This window comes from Triturus cristatus, chromosome 10 (genome assembly GCF_964204655.1).
Source record: "Triturus cristatus chromosome 10, aTriCri1.1, whole genome shotgun sequence".
Classification (NCBI taxonomy): Eukaryota; Metazoa; Chordata; class Amphibia; order Caudata; family Salamandridae; genus Triturus; species Triturus cristatus.
In genome coordinates this window covers 1,186,724,805-1,186,742,470 of record NC_140593.1, presented here as the reverse complement: position 1 = coordinate 1,186,742,470, position 17,666 = coordinate 1,186,724,805, and positions in this window count along the sequence as shown.

The following is a 17,666-nucleotide window of genomic DNA, read 5'->3' as shown; positions in this document are numbered from 1 at the left end:
ATGATATGGGACGATAATTTTTACAAAGGGAGTGATCTTTATCAGGTTTGGGAATGACAACAAACAAGGCTTCCATAAAGGAACCCGAGGCTCTGGAATCAGTAATGAAGAAATTAAAGAGATCCAGGAGTTTGGGAGCGAAAATGGAGGAAAAAGCAGAATAAAATTCAACAGAGAGGCCATCTGGTCCCGGTGCCTTTGATTTTTTTAAGGACTTAATAGCATCAGTAATCTCTTGAAGAGAAACATCTCTTTCTAGTAGGCCAAATTCGTCAGGTAGGGAGGGAGGAGTAGGAAGGCCAGAAAAGAAAGTATTTAAATTTTGAGTGGAGGGATGTGTATCATCGGAATAAAGTGATTGGTAATATTCATGAAATATATTTGCAATGTCCTCGTCCGATGTTGCCAGACAGTTAGTAGATTCATTTAAAATGGGTCCAATATTCTTATGCTCGGATTTAATTTTTAAGTAATTAGCCAACATCCCACCAGCTTTATTTTGGCCTCCATGATATTTAGATTTAATTTCAAGAAGGACATTACAAGCGTCAACTGTAGCCAGTTTATTAAGTTCAGATTTGGCCTTAATCAGTTCGTGAAGAGCAGAAGGGGATTTAGAAGTAAAATAGGTATGTTCCAGTAATTTGAGTTGTTGCAGTAATGATGTATATTTATTTCGTGCAAGTTTCTTTTTCTTTGCTGCAAAAAAAATAGTAAAAGCACGAAAAGAAGCCTTAAAGGCATCCCAATTATTAGACATAGAAGTATCAGAAGGGTTATTTAGTGTGAAAAATTCATTGATAAAAGCAGTGGCTTCAGTGATGAAAAGGGAATCTGACAATAGAAAGTTATTTAACTTCCAACGACTACATTTTGGGGAACTTAAGGATAGGTCCAAAACAGAAAGGACAGGGGCATGATCAGAAATAAAAATAGATCCAATCTCCGAGGACTGGAGAGATGGGAGAAGGGATTTACCAACCAAAATATAATCAATAGAACGAGTTTGGTGCACATTTGAGAAGAAAGTAAATTCAAGAGAATCTGGGTTACAAGTTTTCCAAACATCGTATAATGAACAAGAGGTAATGGCAGATTGAAAGGCTTTGTGGGATTTATCTGGATTGAATTTACACTTAGATTGTCTATCAGAATAGGGATCTATCCATTGATTAAAGTCACCAGCAACTACAATATTCGGACAGTCAATGGAGGAAAGTGAATTCCAAAATTCTGGGTCTGGTCTGACTGGGCCGTAAATGTTCAAAAGAATTAGTTCTTTATTGTGGATGACAACCTTAGCCATTACCCATCGTCCACCTGTATCATTTTGTGTAGATATAATTTGTACATGCAATGACTTATGAAACAATATCGCGAACACCCCCCTTGTTACCAGCTGAAGGAGAAAACACAACCTGACCCACCCATTGTCTTTTTAACTTGAGCGATTCAATTTCATTACAATGTGTTTCTTGAACAAAGGCAACCTGTGCCTTTAATTTAGATAAATGAGAAAATACCTTTTGTCTTTTGACGGGGTGTCCAAGACCACGAACATTCCACGTGACAAAACTACACATAATGGATTAATGAAGGGGTAGTACACGGAAACAGATGACGCACTTCAGGGAAACAGCTGGAAGGAAATAGACACCATACATGAGACGGAAGGAAAACATATGTTATAGAACAATAAACAGCATTAATGGACACATGCAACAAATGTAACAACAATATACAAGAAATGCAATTATAAAAAAAAGTGAGAAAAAAGGAAGAGGAGGAAAGAATAAAAGAAGAAGAAAATAAAGAGTAAGCAGATCAAGGAGAAATGTGGGAAAAGACAAACATATATGAAAGAATAAAAGTACGGAAGGGGAAGTAAGAGGTAGGTATACAAGAAGAGTAAACAGATCAAGGAAAAGAAACCAGATCTGAAGAAAGAACAGTATCAGGCAAGAGAAGAGCATGGTGATGCCAGAGACAAGAAACTGCGGACGAAAAGAATAGGTAAGAAAAGGCCTCCTTAATTAAAAAAGAACATTGGAGGCAAAGCAAAGTGAAGTGAGAGAAAAAGTAGTAAAAAGGACAGTATAATGTAAACAATTAAAATATTTCAAAGAATGAAGGGTGAAAGATAATTGGAGGGGTAGAAAATATAAAGAGAATAATAGGCTAACAGGATATATAAACCTAGAATAATAGATAACAAATTGTTAAGGAAAAGAAAGTTAAACATTAGTGTTCATGTTGCTTGGAGAAACGTTATGTAGAAAAAGTCTGAGCTTCTCAGGATCTTCAAATGAGCGCGAAGTTCCTTCATGCGTAATTTTGCATAGGCAGGGATGAAGTATGCCATATTGAATGTTTAATTGTCTCATCTGTGGACGTAGAGCCAGGAATTATTTACGACGAGCATTCGTTGCATTGGAGACATCTTGGGATATGAAGATATTATGACCTGACCAAGTAAGACGACGTTTAAGTTTTGCAGCCTTCAAAACATGCATAAGTTCAGTAAATTCAAGAAAGAGCATTATGATCCCACGAGGCTCGTTAGAATTAGGGTGAATACGACCCAGACGGTGTGCACGTTGTATATTTAGAGGGAGAGAAGACTGAAGACCTAAAAGTTCTGTAAGGAATTTCTGCAAAAAAGATACCATGTCTGGCCCTTCTACATTTTCCGGAAGACCATAAACACGTAGGTTATTCCTTCGATTACGATTTTCGAGGTCTTCTGTGTGCAGTTTCAGCTTGTGGATTTCTTGCTCTAGTATTGGGATTTTAACAGAGATATCTTGAAGATCTCCCATACGTTGCTCGAGATCCAACACCTTTCCCTCCATAATAATCCATCCTCCAATAAACATAGGACCCCAGTGCAGGTTGAAAGAGGCTCTTAGACGAGAGAAAGCTCCGCGTACGAGCGGAGCTAAAACGGAGCCGCCATCTTGGCTCGGCGTCCAAGCCACGCCCCCGATGGTTAGCATGTTAAACCCAGTGCAAAAGTGTTCATTTGCTGATAACTTTGCCATTTTCTTATGAATCTACTTGATATTTTGTAGGCTGTTAGTTAATTGAACCCATCAGAGGGATGTCAGGTTTCAATGACATTTGTTAAAGAGGGAGAAGTTAGATGGAGGGGAATGGGGTTAGATATTCTGTGATTTTGCTAATAACTTTAGTGCGATGTCATAGATCTACATCCTACTTACTTCTGATATGCAGAGTTTCATGGAGCTCACTCAGGAAAGGCCTGTTTAGAGGGAGAGGGAAAAAAGTTTGTTTGCTAATAGCTTTGGCACCCATTGAGAAATCTGCACAACCCGTCAGGAATTAACTTGTCAGTATTCTACTGTTATATCAAGTGAAGCCCAGTGCTTGTATCTCATATTTACCACCAGTTTCATTATGTGAAATGGGGGTAAATGCAAAGGGTTGATCAAAAACCTTTGATTTGATAACAACTTCAGCACCATTTGGTGGATCACCACAAAACTTGCAAATTGCATGCACAGCTGACAGTGGCTTGCAATGGAGATAATTCTCTCCAGCATACCACTTTTGTACATAACTGATGGCCATGTGCAACAGGAGTGTGGGTATGCTGCGGGTGAATGGCATGGTGCAAGGCCTGGCTGAAGCCCATGCCCTATGGCCAACTTCCTCTGCACTGACAAAAAAAAGTGTGCATTAGCAGAGAAACCAAGACATTCACTGGAAAGAAAACAGAGTTGAAGTGAAGTTATGGTTAGCTTTAGGATGCAGCATGTTATCAAATATATCAAATGTATCATATAAGGGATAAAGTGCCCCCTTTCGTACATTATACAGATATTACAAGTCACTGAGGACTTCCATAACCTTATAGAGGAATGGGGCTGAAGGCTGAGTTCTTTTATAAGGTTATGGAACTATTCAATGGCTTGCAATATCCTTACTATGTATGCCAGGGGGTTCTTTATCCTATACATAGTCACACCACCCCCTTTCCCACAAACCACTTAATACCATGGTGCATAGCTCTTTCATATGAAGAGTGAGCATGTTTGAAAACATGAAGAATAAAAATAAAGCCTCTAGTGCAAAATCAAACACATCAAAACCTTGTTGGATATTTGTTGAGAACAGATATTAGGAACAGTTCAATACAAGTCCATAGTTTTTCTTTTAAAAGCAGCAGTACTTCAGAATGCATAGAAACTTGCACAAAGATTCCAGCTATCCTCTATCTAAGGAGTGCAAAGTATAAACATATTCTCTATGCTTGTCATTGTAAGCTATTAAAATAGAGCAGAAGACAGAAAAGCAATATTCCATTTTTGTTGCTTTAAGCAGCTGCTTCAATTATGCTCTTTGCCCTGACCTGCCTTTAACGTGGCTGCTGGCTCTGCTCAGGCATTGCGTTGTCAGAACGTGACTGTAATAACTTATAATCGTCCAGTTCTGACATCTTTTCTTAATAAGCAGTGACTGGGTGCATCACAAGTCACCCATTATAAAGAAATTAAAGACTGCCACTTATACAGGGATTACAGAATCTTCTGTATTTTAAATATATCATATAAGCATCCTTTAATAAACTCAGATATTCATTGGCATTGTATTCCTATAATCCAAAGTTTGCAGCAATTTACCAATTCCGAAAATAGTTTCTGAATCGGTAAATGGATTAATAATCCCTATTTGGAAGGTGCATGTTGTGGGGGTCTCTTCCAAAGTGTCATTCATACCCTGACATGAGTGGTTTTTGACCACAATTCTGGTCATAAACCATTCATCAATTACCTACATTTTAAGTTAGAGTGGTAACTGATTCACACGGTAGAAAGAGAAGTCTCTTGACCTCTGCACAGTTGTGAATATTGAAAAAAAGCTTCAGGGATAGTAGGCAGTAGTCTAAAGGACCGCTGCCTACTCTCGATGAAATTTAAAAAAAAGTTTTTTAACAAGGCTCTTTTCCTTTAAGGAATATGGGCTGCATTTAAAAAACGTTTTCGTTATGTTAACACGATATTTAAACACAATACTGACACTTGCAGGCCTACATCCGTGTGATTGTGGACTATCACAGGGGGTCTCAAATTGGGACTTGCCCAAGGAATATTAACTTGGCAGGTCGATCTGTGACACACTGCAATCCAGTATTTTTTAACCTACCTATTTGTACGTTGGTTGGATAGCAAAATAAGATTGCATTTGCAAAAGGACAGTGCACAGTGACCACCTTTTGTGAATGTAATATTTGTGCATCACGCTCTGAATTCTCACACGCCTGGGTTCCTCTTGCTGCTGCCCTGAAGTTTCAGATGCGATTGAGTCTTGGTGACATACCTGAAAAATAGTATTTTGTAGGTTTCTATGATTTTGTCAAAGTTGTCAGGTATATGTTATAAAAGACGCTCCGCTCTGAGTGTGGAGACTCTGCCCTCGTAACTTTACAAGACATAAACACCCTTGTTAATCGGGCCCCACGAGTGTGTGGCCAGACAAGGGAGAGGAGAAACATTTGCCCAATGGAACAATGGCTGCAGAGACTGGGGTGCAGCTTGGTCCAAGGAAGAGAGCAGCTGGAGAATGATTTACATCTAATAGTTAGGGCGGAAACAAAAATGTAAATCTTGAGGATGATGTGAGATCTCATTGATTGCAGACAATTGTCTTATGCTTCCTATTCTGTAAGCACTTTTATACTTGTGCTCATTTGCATGTACTTATTTGTGAGTGGTGCTAACCTGGTGGTAGAAGGGTAGCTTGTTGCCATTTTGGGGAAATGCTTCTGAATTGGAAATGAGCTGGCACTGGAACACTGCTCATCTGAAAGTTACCATAAGCCTTTGACTAAAATCCTCTGCGTCTTGTCTAGTCGCAGAATGACCCAAAGTGTAGCTAATCCCAAAGCAATATCCTATTGGAATAAGGCTGGTCTCAGGGCGAGGATAGGGTGTCAGAAGCAGCTGTCCGCAGGATGAAAGGAAGCTCCACATCAGAGCATCATACATTAACACTGACAGTAAATCCTGTCCTTAGGTGCTTAAAGCTCTGATTGGGAGCTGAATTAACCTCATAGCACACACTGTCTTGGAGAAGATGAGGGATGGGTGTGAACATCACAACTGCATCTGTTTGAAACATCATGGCAACAGTTGTTTGCACTGGACTTATATAAATACCCCTTAGACTCATGCGGCAATACATGCTCATGGACAGACAGTGCACTAGTCACACTGGGCATGTACGAAGCCTATACGAAAGACAGTAAACTGGTTGCATTTTCTATCTGTTTATTGCCTTCTTGCACCATTCATTTAGTGCTCAGATGCTAATATCCACTGCACATCTGCACAAGCTTACTGTCTGGCCAAGTGCAAGACATATTTAGTTCTCAAGTGCAAAATGTCTTTGGGTAACTGTGGAAACCACTTAAGCAATCAAGCTGATGATTTCAATGACAATCTTTATAATAATTTGTACTTGTGGAGCATGAGAATGTCTCCAGACCAATGAGGCGTAGGGCAGGGGATCAGGGAATGATTCGAGATCACCTCAAATTGAGATAGAAAAGGCGGAATCATCCAGGCCTACTGGACTAAGGAGGATGCTGTGGCTCATTTTGTGCTTCTTCGCAGGTACGGCACAAACCAAGTAATCCTCCCAATTTGTCACAGTCTATAATAAAGGCTCACATCAGCCACACCCTACCCCCAAATTTCCTCAATGCACCAACACTCTTTCAAGCAGAAAGGGGAGCCAAGAAGCATCCCCTAGCAATGATTCCACTGGTCAGTGGCTGAAACTGTGTGCAGAAGACAAACAGCTGCACAGGGGCTGTAAGGATCATTACTGTAGTGAAGACAGGGTTTTATGTGCAAACATTGCTATGTTAGCATAAGCGCTTGCCACTTTGCTGCTTTTGCACATGACACTCCAGGTAGCTGTTTTTACAAGTAAAACTGCTTGCTTGCTTTTTCTTCACATGAGAACGGTCTGTTGTTCACATCCTTAGACGTGCACCGTGACCTTAGTCTGAACAATATGTGCAGAAGCCGTCAAGGTCGAATAACAATGTATGCTGTTGAATTCAGGTTGATCGGCCCACGCTCTAGACACAACAAGCACACAGCTGCGAATATCTGAAACTCGGGTGCCTTTAATATTGCATTTGCAGGCATGATTCAGGCACTTGGAGAAAACCTTTCCAGACAGAGAGAGAAGAGCTGATCCTGTGATGTTATTCACCTAAGCTGATCTTTGAGGTATGGGATTCCCCATTCAAACCTAGAGACCTTCTATTAGTTTATAAAACTAGTTTACTAGCGAAGGGAGGGAGGTTCACAAGGTATTATAGGACCTGTTTTCCACTATCATTTTAATATGATTTCTCCCTTCATTTTCTATGGAATTGTAACAATGCTGACGGTTTTATTTCTAATCATTTGTCTGCTTATGTTAGTCACAGTACTGCACCTTAGAGAACGTAGTTAAAAATAAACATTTTTAAACTTTTCCGTGTCTCTGATTACTCTTGTTGTGGACTGATATGAGAATAATGGCGAAAAGGCGTTTCTGATTCACACCATTCCTGAGAGTACTCTAAGTCGCTTGTTCTGGGTTGTCTAATCATTGGTAGCTTCCAGAGGATACGGAGAATGAAGGAGACACTGATACTAGTCGGATAGGGGTTCTGGGTACTGAGGTGAGTTTTTGGTCCACCACAATTCACTGAGGTCCTGGTTTCCTGTGCATAGTTCTGTGCATGAGCAGAATCCCAGCAACATGGTGCACCTAACGTTTTGGTCTTATGATTGAGGTGCCTTAGTAGTGCTTATATTAGTCCACAACACCCTCACTCTTGTTTCCGGTTGACGGGAGTGACGGTTTAAACTTACCTAATTAGTTAATATATAGGTTCTCTCAGACTTGACAATTAAAAAGGTTTCATTTTAAATTTTACCCTTTTTGTGCTATGGGTTAATATAGATTGTTTTTTCTTCTCTGCGTCCTTGTGGCTGATGTCGCTATTGCGGCGCATAGTCGCGCACCTCTCTGGCAGTTCGGGGTGCCAGACGATGGATATCTATTATCTTTGTAGTGAGTGCCAATGCATCATTGCGCTATGAGCTGTTTTACTCTTGGGTTACTTTTCCGGAGGTGAATGCGGATGATAAGACGTTTCACACATACACTCCTACGGCGGTCCCAGCTAATTACACGCCGTATAGAATGCAGGAAATTCCCATTTCTGCATGGCAGCATCGTATTTGGTTCAATGGTGACCTCCCCCACACTGTTACATCGGTTCGTTTAGGTCCCTTGTCTATTCCAGGGGCCACTTGGCCAGTCTTGGCCAGGTTCACACCACATCCACGCTATTTGCGTAGCCCCGCTGGATGACTTACATCAACTACACACCGCCTTGATTGTGGTGTTTAGGGCTTTAGTGAAATACATCTCTCGCAATGTCCAGGTGGGGGCACCTGGGGTTGCGACGCAACCAGCTGGATCGGCCGGGATTACTATTAGTCCCGTCATGGTTAATTCAGTAATGGGCAAGCGCCCCCAGGATAAGGACGATATGCCTTATTGGCTTGCTGAGAAATTTGACCAGCTGGAAGCGGTATTTCCCAATTCTACTCCTGTGGAAAAACACAGGATCCTTACCATTAGTTTGCAGAAAGACTTAGTCCCAGAGGTAACTGATTGTGAGAACTGGGGTAAACTGTTTGCAGAGGTCTATTCGAAGTGCTTCGGCACACCGTCTATGACTGTACTGCCCTCCGTGATCAAGCGTGTTCAGGATCAGCACGGTCCGGAGGCGGCGGTCGAGTTAGAAATTAGGCTTGTCGGCGCGTTCGACGTAGTGGCTGATCTCATCCTTGCTAACGTCAAGGGAGATGCGTTTAACTTTCAAGTGTCGAATGAGCTGCGCCTCGTGGCTGACGTCTATAAACCCCGGCAGTTACTGAAAATTATTGCGGAGGCTTATAAGACCATTGGCCGCAATAGTTTAGGTGTTAAGCCTAAAACAACAGTGCAACCGCAAACTCAGACGGTTAAGTCTACTACAGACGACCGTCCAGCTTTTCCTAAACAAAATTGGAAAACTAAGAAACAGGGAAAGCAGCAACAGAAACAGGGGTTTCGTCCCGCGTCACCGGTTCACGTGACTACTGAACGCACTTATGAATTGCGCGATCGCACTAGAATGAGGTCTCCTGATAGATTTCAGGTTCCTGAACAACGTTCTCCTCGTTCTTCACAGGAAACATCGGTCTCACAGTCCGGTGGTGGAGAACGTGGCAAACGTTGGGGTACCCCACAAGGACGTCAACAGCCCGGCAGATGGTAAAGGCAAGCAGGAAGAGTTTGCACGTCAACGACCCCCGTTTCAGAAAAAGAAGGTTGCTGCACTAACAGCGAGGTATGCCACAGATAGTGAGAACGCAGCTTCGGAACCTGACATGGGCACTAACGTTGCTAGACAGCGCAGCGGAGGTTACAATAGTGCGGCAAGCACTGCGTCCATATCTGAAGGTGACAGCAACTGACACATTTATTACTGTAGAAACTGCTGACACTAGAGTGGCTCCCCCTGACAGACTATATGACATAGTCCTTTTAATTGATGGTGACATACAATGTACCATAAAAGGGATTTTTTGGGGAAAATCTGACCTCTACATATGACATTCTGTTAGCAGAGGCGGACTGGCCCCCAGCTTTCGTTTTGGCTGCTCCCAGAGGGGAGGAGGTAATCCTCCCATCTTTCGCGCACACTGTGCCGTACTCAGGTTGGGTGGGATAAATTATCACCAAGCCATGAGATTCCGTTACGGTCTATGCCACAGCCACAACCCCAATATCCCATGCGCCGCCTAGCTAGATCTCACGTCGCAGAAATCCTTGAACAATTGGAATATCAAGGTGTAATTGAAACATGTGTGTCACCCATGAATAATCCTCTTTTCACTGTAACCAAACCTGATGGGTTGTACCGCTTAGTTTTGGGTTATCGGCATTTGAACTCTCATTGTCGGACTTGCGTGGTACAGAATACCCACAGTTCTGCCCTCGTTGATAGTCTCGTGAGAAAAAGGTTTTAAACCACACTTGACATCTCCAATGGCTTTTACAACCGTAACCTGTCCTCTATTAGTAGTCAATGGACAGCCATTACTTCTGGCAGCAAACAGAAACAGTTTAAAAGATTAGCCATGGGCTACAAAAACAGTCCAGGTGTCTTTGCCGCTTGTGTGGTCTCTCTGTTGGAGGGTATTGACCCTGATGCATATTCGTATGTTGATGATATCTATCTCACAGATGACGAATAATGGCCGCATCTGTGTCGCGTTGATCGCATTATTGTTATGTTCGTGGACTTCGGTTACAAATGTAACTTTGCAAAATCACACATTGTGGAGTTTACAGTGTTGTTTTTGGGCTATGAACTCAACAACGAAGGTTGAGGTTTAGCACCTCACTTCCTGGAGAAACGCGTATTTTTGCGCGCTCCCACAACTCTGAAATAATTACAATCTTTGCTGGGTTTTTTGAATTTCGGGCGTACTTACATTCCCGATTATGCCCAGCGTATCAAGCCGCTATATACCTTGGTACAACCAACTTTTTCCAAATCGAGTTGGATGCCAGAACATTCAGATATCCTGAAATATTTGCAGGCTGATCTTCTTGCTTCTAAATACTCACTGACGCGTGCTAACCACACAAACCTGGTAATAAGAATTGTACCTGGCGCAATGGGTTTCACGTACTTAACGTTTAATGAGGGAGACACAGTCCCTATTGCTTACAAATCACATTTGTACACTTCGGCTGAAATGCGCTTTTCAACAGTCGAAAAGGTTTTGACTGCAGTGCAGATGGCGATTCTGAGCGCATGTTGGTTGTCACACCATATCCTGCCCTAGAGGCAGTGACAAAAGCCAGTGTACCAAATTCTAAAGCTTTGCATCCACGTTGGATACAGTGGGCCACTTCTTTCACGTCTCCGGATGTCACTTACATCTTTGATGCCTCATTGAAGACTCAGGAGTATTTACATTATGAATTTTTTCATCCAGCTCCTCTGTCCGTGCGCCCGCTTGAGGATTGCCATTTTATCATTTACACTGACGGTTCGGTGCAACCGGTGACGTAATCTAAACATGCTTATTTAGCAGCCTGCGGAATAGTGGCTGGTACTTTTGTAAATGGTGAATTCAAGTCTGATGTCGTGCACATGCAGATATTGGGTGATTATACCACCAGTTGGCAAAGCTTCGTGCTCTGGTGCTTGCACTGGAGTTTGCTGATCCTCGAGTGACTACTCTTATAGTGAATGACTCTTTTTACTGTGCTCAGTCTTACAACGACAAGTTATTCTTTTGGTCTCAAAATGAATATTGTGATTCCAAAGGTAGCACAATCAAGCATAAAATGCTTTGGGTTTGAGTCGCAGAACTTAAACAATGTCTGCCGCTCGTGAATGTAATTCATACTCTTGGGCACCAACATGTAGGTGTCCACGCTGTTGGCAAAAGTTTTGCTGACGAAGCAGTGAACACAGCAGTGGCAACATATCTAGTAGCAGCAGTTACAAGATCCAAAAGTAAAATTGATGATGACATCTTGGCAGCAATTGCTGCAACAGAGAAGGGTGATAATTATCCTTGGGGTTTCCCTTCTAAATACTCTTATCATTTAAGTCCTGATAAAGTTCCCTATGTGAGAATTAACAACGTTGGTGACAGATTGATTCCCAACGTGGACTGCAGACTTTCCTTGATAACAGCCGCTCACGAAGGTATGGCTTCTGCCCATGCTGGCGTTTTAGCGACTGTTACTATCTTACAACAACGTTACTGGTGGCGCAGATTGTATAAACAGACTCGTGCTTATGTCCTTAATTGTGACATTTGCCAGCAGATTAAACCTTCGACTGCTGCACTTCCACCACAAACACAGTTGTACATATCTAATAAACCACTTGGGTGTGTTTATTTAGATCACTGCGGTCCTTTCTCCTCTGATACTGCGTATAAGTACATCTTAGTTGCAGTGGATTCGTGCACACGTTTTCTATAGGTCTGGTCATAACGGAGTGCTGATGCTCGAGCTGTCATCAGGGATTTGCGTGTCTTTGTGGGAATATTTGCATGTGGTACTCTCCATTCAGACCAGAGTCCGGCGTTCGCCTCTAAGGCGTACAAGGATGCCATGAGATCTTTGGGGGTCCAAGTCAAATTTTCGTCTCCATACCGGCCTGAGGGCAATAGTGTTGTGGAGCGAATGAACCGTGACTTAAAGCAATCCCTGACAGCTAAGGTTTTAGGTACTGGCAGGAACTGGTTGGCCCATTTGTATAGAGTTCAACATGCACTTAATAATCACCCTAGAAGGTCTCTGGGTGGGCGGACCGCATACGAAATGCTCTTTGGCATAAAAATGTTTGTCCCGGACCTTGATGGTCTAGACATTGCGGCGTCAGCCACACCCTTTGACGTAGATGATCATTCTGCTGTATACAGAATCTACAAGAGACCCGAGAGAGTCTTGCAAAGGAACACTTGCCCTCCACAACTGATGCTGCACTTCAGATTCCGGTAGTTGGCTGGCTACCTCGAGTTGGTGACCTGGTCCATTTGAAGGTGGAGAACAAGGAGTTTGGCCCCTCTTATTGTGCACCGGTTCCAGTGCTTGGCGTGCAGGGTACAAGAACAGTCATTTTACCTCCACTTCCGGGTTGCAAGGATAACAGGTATATCTCCATTGACAATGTCAAACTACAACGAGTGGCCGATTCTTCTTAGTATGACTCCAGCGGTCTCTTGTCCAGCAATGCTGAGAAATTCTTTTTTGGCTCTGGCAAATACCAACAGGCCTGACGTTGTCATCGAGATGCATACAGTTACAAATCCTTTATTGCCTCCACCGGTTGGTGGTCCAGTTCAAGATACTGAGTATACTTATTCCACAGATGTGTCATTGCCTGGTCTACAATCAAGTGCAGTTGACCAGTCACATTTTTCATTTGACACTAATTCTATTACTTCGAATGCCCCATCGATAATTTCTATTTTTGCTGCTTGGTTTAAAAGACATTTTTTAATTCCCCCTTTGACTTACATTTGGCTGGGGCTCATATCTATTTTTTTGTTCATGTCGATTGGATTTGTGGTTAAATGTTTTCGTCTAGTAAATGGACACTATCTGACCGAAAGAACTGCAATTAGATTAATTGATGGAACTTTGGCACCCCACTCCTTATCACACATCATGAAGAGAGACCACTCTTTTGTTAATATTACTGCCTGGCCTGTGTTAGATGGGATTGTATGGGATGCTGTAAAATTTCAAATTCTTGGTCCCACAGAGGTGATTAATGTCCCCAATGTACTTCGTGTTTCTATGGGGGATGTTGTGAAACAAAACATAGGGTTTAATCCATCGTTATTTTGCTCACCATGCCACCCCAGTTCAGACATGGCCATATGCAAATCAGTCTTGACCCTATGCCTCATGGGAACAGTCGAGTCCAAATTGGGAAGACATGGCTTGGCAGTTTGGGCTGGACTGTTCCCATGAGGCACAGGGTCAGACTGATTTGCATATGGCCTGTCTGAACTGGGGTGGTGGAGTGAGCTAAAGAATGATGATGGATTAAACCCAGATTAGTTGACTGGAGGTGAGTGTTTGATTAGTTCAAGCACTGCGTCCATCATCCCCTTTGGTATCGTTTTGTTCGCCCTAAGTTGGCAGGGTATGCCCAGACGTGGGTCCCTTGCTCACTTTGAAACTGGATTCAAGATAGCCTGGCTGATGAGGGTTATGAACCCAAAACCGGTCCCAGGATGCTTGTTTCTGGTCCAGGGAAGACATGGCTTGGCAGTTCGGGCTGGACTGTTCCCATGAGGCACAGGGTCAAGACAGATTTGCATATGGCTGGGTTCAAACTGGAACGGCATGGTGAGCAAAAAAACGATGGATTTAGGCCCAGATCTCTGTACTGGGGTGAATGTATGATATTGTTTTACATTCTGTCCATCAGCTGTTGTTTTTGCATTTTTCACCCAGAGTGGGAAGGGTATGCCCAGACGTGGGTCCCGTGCTCTCCATGCCACTGGAATCAAGCTATCCTGGCTGAAGAGGGGTGAAACCCCAAAACCGGTCCTAGGATGCTTTTTTCCAGTCCAGGGAGGACCTGGCTTGGCAGTTCGGGCTGGACTGTTCCCATGAGGCACAGGGTCAAGACTGATTTGCATATGGCTGGGTTCAAACTTGAACAGCATGGTGAGCAAAAAAAGGATGGATTTAGGCTCAGATCTCTGTACTGGGGTGAATGTATGATATTGTTCTACATTCTGTCCATCAACTGTTGTTTTTGCATTTGTCACCCCGAGTGGGAAGGGTATGCCCAGATGTGGGTCCCGTGCTCTCCATGCCACTGGAATCAAGCTATCCTGGCTGAAGAGGGGTGAAACCCTGAAACCGGTCCTAGGATGCTTGTTTCCAGTCCAGGGAGGACCTGGCTTTGCAGTTCGGGCTGGACTGTTCCCATGAGGCATAGGGTCAAGACTGATTTGCATATGGCTGGGTTCAAACTGGAACGGCATGGTGAGCAAAAAAACGATGGATTTAGGCCCAGATCTCCTTGTCTTGGTGTGAATGTATGATATTGTTCTACATTCTGTCCATCAACTTTTGTTTTTGCATGTGTCACCCCGAGTGGGAAGCGTATGCCCAGACGTGGCTCCCGTGCAATCCATGCCACTGGAATCAAGCTATCCTGGCTGAAGAGGGGTGAAACCCCGAAACCGATCCTAGGATGCTTTTTTCCAGTCCAGGGAGGACCTGGCTTGGCAGTTCGGGCTGGACTGTTCCCATGAGGCACAGGGTCAAGACTGATTTGCATATGGCTGGGTTCAAACTTGAACAGCATGGTGAGCAAAAAAATGATGGACTGAGGCTCAGATCTCTGTACTGGGGTGAATGTATGATATTGTTCTACATTCTGTCCATCAACTGTTGTTTTTGCATTTGTCACCCCGAGTGGGAAGGGTATGCCCAGACGTGGGTCCCGTGCTCTCCATGCCACTGGAATCCAGCTATCCTGGCTGAAGAGGGGTGAAACCCTGAAACCGGTCCTAGGATGCTTGTTTCCAGTCCAGGGAGGACCTGGCTTTGCAGTTCGGGCTGGACTGTTCCCATGAGGCATAGGGTCAAGACTGATTTGCATATGGCTGGGCTCAAACTGGAAGGGCATGGTGAGCAAAAAAACGATGGATTTAGGCCCAGATCTCCTTGTCTTGGTGTGAATGTATGATATTGTTCTACATTCTGTCCATCAACTGTTGTTTTTGCATTTGTCACCCCGAGTGGGAAGCGTATGCCCAGACGTGGCTCCCGTGCAATCCATGCCACTGCAATCAAGCTATCCTGGCTGAAGAGGGGTGAAACCCCGAAACCGATCCTAGGATGCTTGTTTCCAGTCCAGGGAGGACCTGGCTTGGCAGTTCGGGCTGGTCTGTTCCCATGAGGCACAGGGTCAAGACTGATTTGCATATGGCTGGGTTCAAACTGGAACGTCATGGTGAGCAAAAAAATGATGGATTTAGTCCCAGATCTCTGTACTGGGCTGATTGTATGATATTGTTCTACATTCTGTCCATCAACTGTTGTTTTTGCATTTCTCACCCGAGTGGAAAGGGTATGCCCAGACGTGGGTCCCGTGCTCTGCATGCCACTGGAATCAAGCTATCCTGGCTGAAGAGGGGTGAAACCCGAAACCGGTCCTAGGATGCTTGTTTCCAGTCCAGGAAGGACCTGGGTTGGGCAGTTCGGGCTGGACTGTTCCCATGAGGCACAGGGTCAAGACTGATTTGCATATGGCTGGGTTCAAACTGGAACGGCATGGTGAGCAAAAAAACGATGGATTTAGGCCCAGATCTCTGTACTGGGGTGAATGTATGATATTGTTCTACATTCTGTCCATCAACTGTTGTTTTTGCATTTGTCACCCCGAGTGGGAATGGTATGCCCAGACGTGGGTCCCGTGCCCTCCATGCCACTGGAATCAAGCTATCCTGGCTGAAGAGGGGTGAAACCCCGAAACCGGTCCTAGGATGCTTGTTTCCAGTCCAGGGAGGACCTGGCTTGGCAGTTCGGGCTGGACTGTTCCCATGAGGCACAGGGTCAAGACTGATTTGCATATGGCTGGGTTCAAACTGGAACGGCATGGTGAGCAAAAAAACTATGGATTTAGGCCCAGATCTCTGTACTGGGGTGAATGTATGATATTGTTCTACATTCTGTCCATCAACTGTTGTTTTTGCATTTGTCACCCCGAGTGGGAAGGGTATGCCCAGACGTGGGTCCCGTGCAATCCATGCCACTGGAATCAAGCTATCCTGGCTGAAGAGGGGTGAAACCCCGAAACCGGTCCTAGGATGTTTGTTTCCAGTCCAGGGAGGACCTGGCTTGGCAGTTCGGGCTGGACTGCTCCCATGAGGCACAGGGTCAAGACTGGTTTGCATATGGCTGGGTTCAAACTGGAACGGCATGGTGAGCAAAAAACCGATGGATTTAGGCCCAGATCTCTGTACTGGGGTGAATGTATGATATTGTTCTACCTTCTGTCCATCAACTGTTGTTTTTGCATTTGTCACCTCGAGTGGGAAGGGTATACCCAGACGTGGGTCCCTTGTTCTTCATGCCACTGGAATCAAGCTATCCTGGCTGAAGAGAGGTGAAACCCCGAAACCGGTCCTAGGATGCTTGTTTCCAGTCCAGGGAGGACCTGGCTTGGCAGTTCGGACTGGACTGTTCCCATGAGGCACAGGGTCAAGACTGATTTACATATGGCTGGGTTCAAACTGGAACGGCATGGTGAGCATAAAAACAATGGATTTAGGCCCAGGTCTCTGTACTGGGGTGAAGGTATGATATTGTTCTACATTCTGTCCATCAACTGTTGTTTTTGCAAACTTCATTTGTCTAAATTAAATGACAAAGTAGATTTGAATGATTTTGTTAAGGGCCCTGTGGGTGGCAGGTACAAAAGATGGGTGTATGCTGTTTACAACGAAGTTTGGAAATTATCTCAAATTGAAGCTGCTTCGAGATTAAGAGCTATTGATCAAGCAAATTTGGAAAAAGTGCTTGCTGTCATTGATAATAGCATTAACACCCTTTCTTCCAGAATTTACACATTAGATAATATTGTTTCATCTGTTGTGGATATTGTACAGTATGATATGTCTGTTTTATACCATGGTCAAAATCAATTGCGTCCTATAATGCAGTTTGCATGGACTTTACAAACATTGAAGGCTGGGAAAGTTCCCTGGGACTACATGAACACATCATCTTTATTCCTGCCGTTTAATCTGACTGATAAACAACAGTTCATGTCCATGAAGGATGCGACATATTAATTATTGCATATTGAAAAGTTGGAACCTTTACCATTCTCTGTGGCCATATCAAACTCAGCTGTGTTGCTTATCCATGGATTAACCACTCTACCATTTCCATTGTTTAAGTTCAGTTTATATATGAAACACTATGCCTTAGGCAGATACGAACCATTGTGTACCGCTTTCCTGCATGAAGTTTGGTCACTCCCATTAACATACAGGTGCCTGAGAGAGGGTAAAGAGGTT